We start from the raw sequence: 8,468 nt of genomic DNA, 5'->3' as shown, positions 1-8,468 counted from the left end.
ACTTTTGGAGAACAACCCTTAATATTAAGCTGTCATGATAGAGTATATCTAATTACACTGGACGTTTTAGAGCAGTTTAACCACGGACACATAGTAATCCGCCCAAACAAGTTAATGGGAAAAGATCTCTAATGACATAGTTCTGCTACTTTAAGAGAATCATAGCTACTCCCAGCTTGTACTTGTTCATTTTGGGGAGCGTTTACATGCGTTTCGGAGAGAGGGGCCGATGCCCAGAGAGGGGGACCGACCCGCGGCCGGCGACACCATGTGATGCCACTAAATCCAGAGAGCGCCGAAAGGGCATAGCCGTAGGAAGTAGGGATGCTGAAAAAAATGAAAAAGAAGCCCCCCCCGTTGAAGACAATAATCGCAGTACTCTCACCCCCAAACTACTTCTTGCGGCTATGCGTAAGGGGCTGGTGCCGACCCAGAGAGGGGTCCAACCCTCGCCCACAGCCTAAGGGGGCGCAAATACATCCAGGGGGAGAGGTGGGGGGAGAGGGCTGGATGGGGGGAGAGGGCTGGAACGAGGGGGGGGGACGGACGGACGGACGACGACGACGACACCTATGCTGCGCTCGGTCAGCGCCCATCTATGTATTTATATGTACATATTCTTATTCAATCCCTTTAGATTTGTGTGTATTAGGTAGTTGTTGTGTAATTGTTAGATTACTTGTTAGATATTACTGCACTGTCGGAACTAGAAGCACAAGCATTTCGCTACACTCACAAAAACATCTGCTAATCATGTGTATGTGACCAATAAAATTTTATTTGGTTTATCACGGCTGGTTGTGATACAGTCTGGATTAGATATTAGATAAAGGGAACCAGAGTGAACAAATAAAACAAAAATGTGATACCTATTTAATTGACTTAATAAATAAAGTTATGCAACATCCAATGTCCCTGTGTGAAAAAGTAATTGCCCCCTTACACTTGATAACTGGTTGTGCCACCTTTAGCTGCAATGACTGCAACCAAATGCTTTCTGTAGTTGTTGATCAGTCTCTCACATCACTGTGGAGGAATTTTGTCCTACTCTTCCATGCATAACAGCTTTAACTCAGCAACATTTGTGGGTTTTAGAGCATAAACTGGTCATTCTGAGGTAGACTGGCTTGTGTGTTCTGGATCATGGCCTTGCTGCATGACCCAGCTGTGCTTCAACTTAAGCTCATGGACGGATGGCCTGACATTCTCCTTTAGAATTCTCTGATACAGAGCAGAATTCATGGTTCCTTCGATGACGGCAAGTCGTCTAGGTCCTGAGGCAGCAATGCATCCATAAACCATGACACTACCACCACAATGCTTGACCGTTGGTATGAGGTTCCTACTGTGGAATGCAGTGTTTCATTTTTGCAGACATTACAGGACCCATGTGTTTTTGGGAATACGCTCACATTCATTTATAACACTTCTTTAACACAGTGTATTACAGCTGGTGGCACATGGGCACAACGACCAGGAGATGGCACCATGTGAGTAGTAGGTTCCCACCCCTCCCCCCAAAAGTACATTTGTGGAAAGGGGCCGTAAGATTGTCAACAGGGCTTCCCCCAAGCAACAACATCTGATCATCAACACGGATGCCCCTCAGGGCTGTGTGCTTAGTCCCCTCCTGTACTTCCTGTTCACTCACGACTGTGTAGCCGCACACGACTCCAACACCATTATCAAGTTTGCTGACATGACAGTGGTAGGACTGATCACCGACGACAGTGAGGCAGCCTATAGGGAGGAGGTCAGAGACCTGGCAGTGTGGTGCCAGGACAACAACCTCTCCTTCAACGTCAGCAAGACATAGGAGCTGATCATGAACTAAACGGAGGTTGCGAGCATGCTCCCATCCACATCGATGGGGCTGTATTGGAGCGGGTCGAGTCCTTCAAGTTCCTCGGTGTCGACATCACAAAGGAATTACATGGTCCACACACCCACACAGTTGTGAAGAGGACACAACAGCGCCTCTACTCCCTCAGGAGGCTGGGCCCTCAGAGCCTCAAACAGTTCTACAGCTGCACCATTGAGAGCCTTTTGATTGGCTGCATCACCGCTTGGTACGGCAACTGCTTGGCACTACAGGGTGGTGAGTATGGCCCAGTACATCACTGGGGCCGAGCACCCTGCCATCCAGGACCTCTATATCAGGCAGTGTCAGAGGAAGTCCCCCATAATTGTCAAAGACTCCAGCCACCCAAGCCATAGACTATTCTCTCTGCTACCACACGGCAAACGGTACCAGTGCACCAAGTCTGGAACCAACAGGATCCTGAACAGCTTCTACCCCCAAGCCATAAGACTGCTAAACAAGACTGTTAAATAGCTAATCAAATGGCTACCTGGACTACCTGCATTGACACTTTTTTGCACTAACTCTATGCACACACACTGGACTCCACACAATCACACATACTTACACTGACACACCAAAACAAAGCCTAACATAAGGACAACTCAGAGAATGGTATTATTTTCTTCTGAAATTTTATTCATATTATGTTTCTTTAGACCTGTCGAAAATAAATAATATATTTATTGTGAAGGTGTAGGCTACATTACATGGATTTATTAGACTTTTTAAAATGGCTAGTAGGCTATGTGTGGAAGTCAGGAGATGCTGAATGTGTTTATGTTAATTAACAGTGAATTATCATGAGACCGACAGTTAATTGCTTGACAATCACCGGTTGATGAAATTTCGTGACCGCCACAGCCCTAGGTACTGTATATATTTTTTTACCTTTAACTCTGCATTGTTGTTTACAACAATTACAGTGGGCTTTGTTGTTTACAAAGCACACTGTAAATTGCACCCTATAGGTCGTTAAACATCACAATAAGGAGCAGAGCATTCAATTTGCTTTCTGGTGGGCAAGGAGACCCCGAGCTCTGTTAAAGCCATTGACAACTGTTTGGCGTTTTCAAGGGATTGTTAAATACGTGTGAACTATCTGGTTGTGATATACTGTTGTCCACCTCTTGAAGAGCATAGTCAGAACTAAACATTTCCGATTATTCCATGTGAAACAATTGCGTATATTTAGCTCTATCATCAGAGTTATTCCGCAAGTAATTAACTGCATGCTAATGATTAGAAAACATAATTTAATCATATAATTTCAGATACGTGAGGGTAGCCTCATGATATCTCTCAATATTGGCCTCCATTAATTGGATATTTAAGTGATATAAAATAAAAGTGAACTATAACTGACAAGAATGAGTGGTTTAGGTTAATTTCCCATCCTTTGTGGGCTCTACCTATCCAGCCTGGTCTGATAGACTAGACTTAACATAGCAAAAGTAAATCTGGGATCCCCAAATTAGTATATGTTACGATTGGTATGGTTACATAAGACAGATGGTTACTTAGGCAAAAATGAAAGTAGAGTGTTTGGTCGGGCGAGCGAGTAACGTGAATGTCTAGGAACATCTTGCGAGTCCAAATCTCATCACGGACAACTTTAGTATTTTAGCCAATTAGCAACTTTTCAACTACTTACTACTTTTTAGCTACTTTGCAACTACTTAGCATGTTAGCTTCCCCTAACCCTAAGCCTAACCTTAACCCTTTTAGCTAACCCGTCCTCTAACCCTAACCTTAACCCTTTAACCTAACTCCTAAACTTAACCATAACTCCTAAACACTAACCCCTAGCATAGCAAGAATTCATAACATATCATATGTTTTGCAAATTCATAATATATAGTCTGTTTAGCAAATTCGTAACATATAGTACATTTTGCAAATTCGTAACATATTTTACGAAATGGGTGATGGACATTCACAAATGAATATATACCATACAATACATTACATGTCATACTAAATCGAGTGTCTCAGATTTATCTACAGAATAATACAAAATGTTCTCAGACCAGGCAGCAGGGTAAAGCAGCAGAACCATGCATTTGGTGATGTAGGCTACTGTTAGCTAATGTTTACTTTGCAAGCTACCAGTAGAAACTTTGTACAGTTGGCTAAACATAGTGGTAAGTAAACGTAATGTACTTTTTCTCCAATGTAGGCCTACCTAGTGAAGTTAGCGAACATTATCCCCTTTTCAACATTTTTAACAGTGTTTAATCCCGATTGCTTTGTGATTTATAATTTTGTGCAATGTGCAATTAAAGTTGCATAGCTGAATGCATGCATAATCTATCAATTTTACATATTTTGTTGCATGCTATGCAATTATTTAATCAACTGCATCCTCAGTGGGAATGGAGTTTCTGAGCTGTCTTTTCAATCAAAGATAATTTAATTAGAATGTTCTAAGACATTTTCAACGCGTGTATAGTGAGATATCAGGCGACCACACCGTTTGTACACCAATACACTTGATTAGGACAGCATTATAGTAAAACGAGTCGTCAGGGTGAGACTATTTGAACCTTTTGGCTTTCCATAGATCTGAGAGCAAAGCTTATTGGTAAGAGGCTTCATGAATCATCCACCTGAGTCTTTCTGTAGCGACAAACCATTCACTCTTTACTGACAGTATTGCGAGGCGTACCTGTGCTGCACCTGTCCATGCTTTTACACCGAGCAAAAACAGAGAAGTCGTCTCACACAAATTCAAATATCAGTCAGAGACAGATGTGATACAACTGTTTAAAAATAAAAGCATTTCAGTTCTAAACAGTCAGGCATTTCAATTCTCTGAACTTTCTTGCTGATGTTCTTCTGCTTAGACAGGTAGGCTACTGTAAGTGATTTTACTTTGTGATTTATAATTTTGTGCAATGTGCAATTAAAGTTGTATACCTGAATGCATGCATAATCTAACAAATTGCCATATTTTGTTGCATGCTATGCCTATTATTTAATCAACTGCAGCCTCGGTGGGAATGGAGTTTCTAAGCTGTCTTTTCAATCAAAGATAATTTAATTAGAATGTTCAGAATGCAATACGTAACAATGTAATTAACACACACACACACACACACACACACACACACACACACACACACACACACACACACACACACACACACACACACACACACACACACACACACACACACACACACACACACACACACACACACACACACACACACAGTCTCTCATTCTCATTCTCCCTCGCTCTCATAATTCCCTGGCTTATCACTTCTGCTCCCCAAGGGCAATGGGTACACTTCGAGACCTGCAGTTTGCCCTACAGCTGAAGATTGAGGAGCGTCGCCAGAGGGAAACACTCATTGATGAGCTAGAGCTGGAGTTGGATGCCAAGGATGACTTGATTCATGAACTGGACCCCTACATGGCCACATCATCACATCCCCAGGGTCTTCTGGGGACAGCAGGAGCGGTAGAGATACTCTCAATGATTGGCTATGAAAAGCCAACTGACATTTACTCCTGTGGTGCTGACCTGTTGCACCCTCGACAACCACTGTGATTATTTCTGGAGCAAGTGCAGGTAAGATTTTCTGCAGAAAGTACAACCAAATTTCAAGCAATGTTTTTCTTTTATGCTATTATACATATTATTTATAACATGTAGGCTACATTGTATCATGCGGTTCAAAGAAAGAGCATATTGTCAAAGCCCGTGACCCTGAATCCAAGGCAACTTGCTCTGGTCAGCCTGAAAAGCTACAACATAAACCAACAGTGACAGAACACCCCAAGGACATGTTCCCTTTGACCTGTTTTGCTTGAGAAATGTCAGCCTGGTCTCATAGAATAGACGTAACTTACTAAACGTAAGTCCGGGACACTCAAATTAGTATGATATGTTACCTTTGGTATGGTTACATACTGTAAGACAGAAGGTTATTGAGGCAAAAACTAAAGTAGGGTGGTTGGTTGTGGTGAATGGGTAGGCGCAAACGTTTAGCAACCCAAAAGTTGCGTGTTCGAAACACATTATGGACAACTTTAGACAAATTAGCAACTTTGCAACTACTTACTTCTTTTGAGCTACTTTGCAACTACTTAGTATGTTAGTTAATTGCAAATCACCTAGCAACCACACCAGGCACCATGTTGGAAGACCAGAGTCAGTCTGGTGGTAGTCCTCCAATCGTCCAAATGGCTGGCTGTGTTTTGCTACCACCGGAAACTTTGGGGAGATTGCCCATTATTTCATTTTTCGAAGGAACCAAAAAATGGAGGCAGTGAGAGAACCTATTCAAGTAAGTAAATATATTTAGAAAATGATAAAAACAATAGCTATTATTAGCTAGCTAGCTAGTTTCTCCAGGAACTTTGTGTGCAGGCTAACTGAAATGAACAGCTAACTAATGTTAGCTAGTTAGCTAACTTTACATACTGTATAGCTAGCCAAGTGAATTAAATATCACCAGCTAGGTATCTTCATATTAGCTAGTTAGCTAGCTATCTTGATGTATTCATCATTGCAACACTAAATACATTTGTATCTAGGTAGCTAGATAGCTAAATAGCTAATAGCCATGGAAGAGGGTGAAAGGATTAGCTAGCAGTTCCAGCTCTTAGAGAAGGGATAGGGCAGTTACCTTTGTGGGAGGATATTATTTAAAGATTCTCCAATTCCTGTCCCTAGCGAGAAAAACTATGACGACAGAGAGATATAGCAACATAATATTCAGTGCTGTCTAATTTGAGTATAATACAGCCTGTTTCTTTGTGATGTTTTCTGTTGTCAGATACAGAGAGCCGTGAAACCCTGTCTGCAGATGAAGAGAAACCCTGTCTGCAGCTGAAGAGGTCCCAATGAATGTCCCAAGAGAATAAGGGTGCATCCTTGTATTCCATTAATTATATGTGTACCTAAAGTATGTTAGCACATTTTGTAAACAAAAATACAGTTTTAAAGTCACACATAACCTTTAAATACCTATTACAACTGGAGCAGGCCAACCCTTTTGGATGTGCAGGCATCTGTATTCCCTTTAAAGTTTAACTAAGTCATTGGCCCGCCCCCGTGAGCACAGACATGATCTAGCGTCATGGAACAGCCCTTTTCTACTGTTACGAATAAAAAACCCTCCTGAAGAAATCGTCTTCAGACCACACGTATGTAACAGTTGAGCTTCCGTCCCTCTCCTCGCCCCTACCTGGGCTCAAACCAGGGACCCTCTGCACACATCAACAACTGCCTCCCACAAAGCATCTTTACCCATCGCTCCACAAAAGCCACGGCCCTTGCAGAGCAAGGGGAACAACAACTTCAAGGTCTCAGAGCGAGGGACTTCACCGATTGAAACGCTATTAGCGCACACCCCGCTAACTAGTTAGCCATTTCACATCGGTTACACGTACCTCGACGGACACCGAGGGGGCAGAGTTTGAGTTCAGACCACAAAAACCTCAGTATAAGCTAAAGTTGTAATGGTTGTTGAATTCCTAACCATACCACGTGGAGCATTGGCTACACGACAGGAAATGGTTCAACTCTGAGACTGTCGATCCCGACAGAATAAGAGCCAATCTTAGATACTAATTACTAGTCTGCAGCTAGAAATTATGTCAACCTGGGATGTGAAGACCGACAACCGCCGAAACATCTATTTCCTTAAGAACATTTCTTAATGGTACTCTGAAGTATCCATTCTAACCACGAAAGACTTCAGGGAAGCAGAGAGAGAGACGCTCGGATGAACTTTCCAACAGAAGGACTGACGATTCCAACAGAGATCACGACGACACACTGGGCATAAATATATATTGATTGCAATTACTCCTGAATGAGTGAGCGTTCATGTGCAAAGGATTAGCATTTCAATTAATATAATTATCAACTGTGTAGTGACTATTTTTGTCTTTCCCTCCCTTCTCAGTCCACACCCACTTCCCTTTGTCCGCCAAGCCGTCATATCGGTTTAGCTCATTAGGGAACCTCCCCTATCATTTCCTTGTAACCATATCTACTGTTTGTGTGTTTATGCATTTTTGTGATTATTTAGTTAGTTAGTAAATAAATGATTTAGACAATTGATGTATGGATGATTCATAGTAAAGGCTGGGTTCGTGCAGATAACCAACAATTTACGACGTTTGGAATGAGACTAACGTGAGGTAAAGAATAATTCATTCATTAGAAAACTATTTGATCAGATATTAAAATATCTGAAAAGTTATATCAGGAAAATTATAACTTTGTAATCTGAAAATTTTCCTTGGTGCCCCGACTTCCTAGTTAATGACATTTACATGATTAGTTTAATCACGTAATAATAATTACAGAGAATTGATTTGATAAAATAACAGTCTTCACTTTAATGATGCCAGAGACACGACATTATAAAGGTTCATGTTTATGGTGAACAAAATTACTTACCCATAACTTGAAACTCACGCAACACATGCTAATAGCTAGACTACAAACTATCTAGCTAGCTAATGTTGGCTAACTTAGTCTTGTTGTTAACACCTGGTTAGCATAACAGCTAAACTAAACTTGAAACCGATCAGACTTACCAGTGATGAAATGATTGGAGTAGACGTACTGACGACTGTCTGGGTT

The sequence above is a fragment of the Salvelinus namaycush genome, chromosome 18, assembly GCF_016432855.1.
Source record: "Salvelinus namaycush isolate Seneca chromosome 18, SaNama_1.0, whole genome shotgun sequence".
Classification (NCBI taxonomy): domain Eukaryota; kingdom Metazoa; phylum Chordata; class Actinopteri; order Salmoniformes; family Salmonidae; genus Salvelinus; species Salvelinus namaycush.
This window is presented reverse-complemented; position numbering follows the sequence as displayed.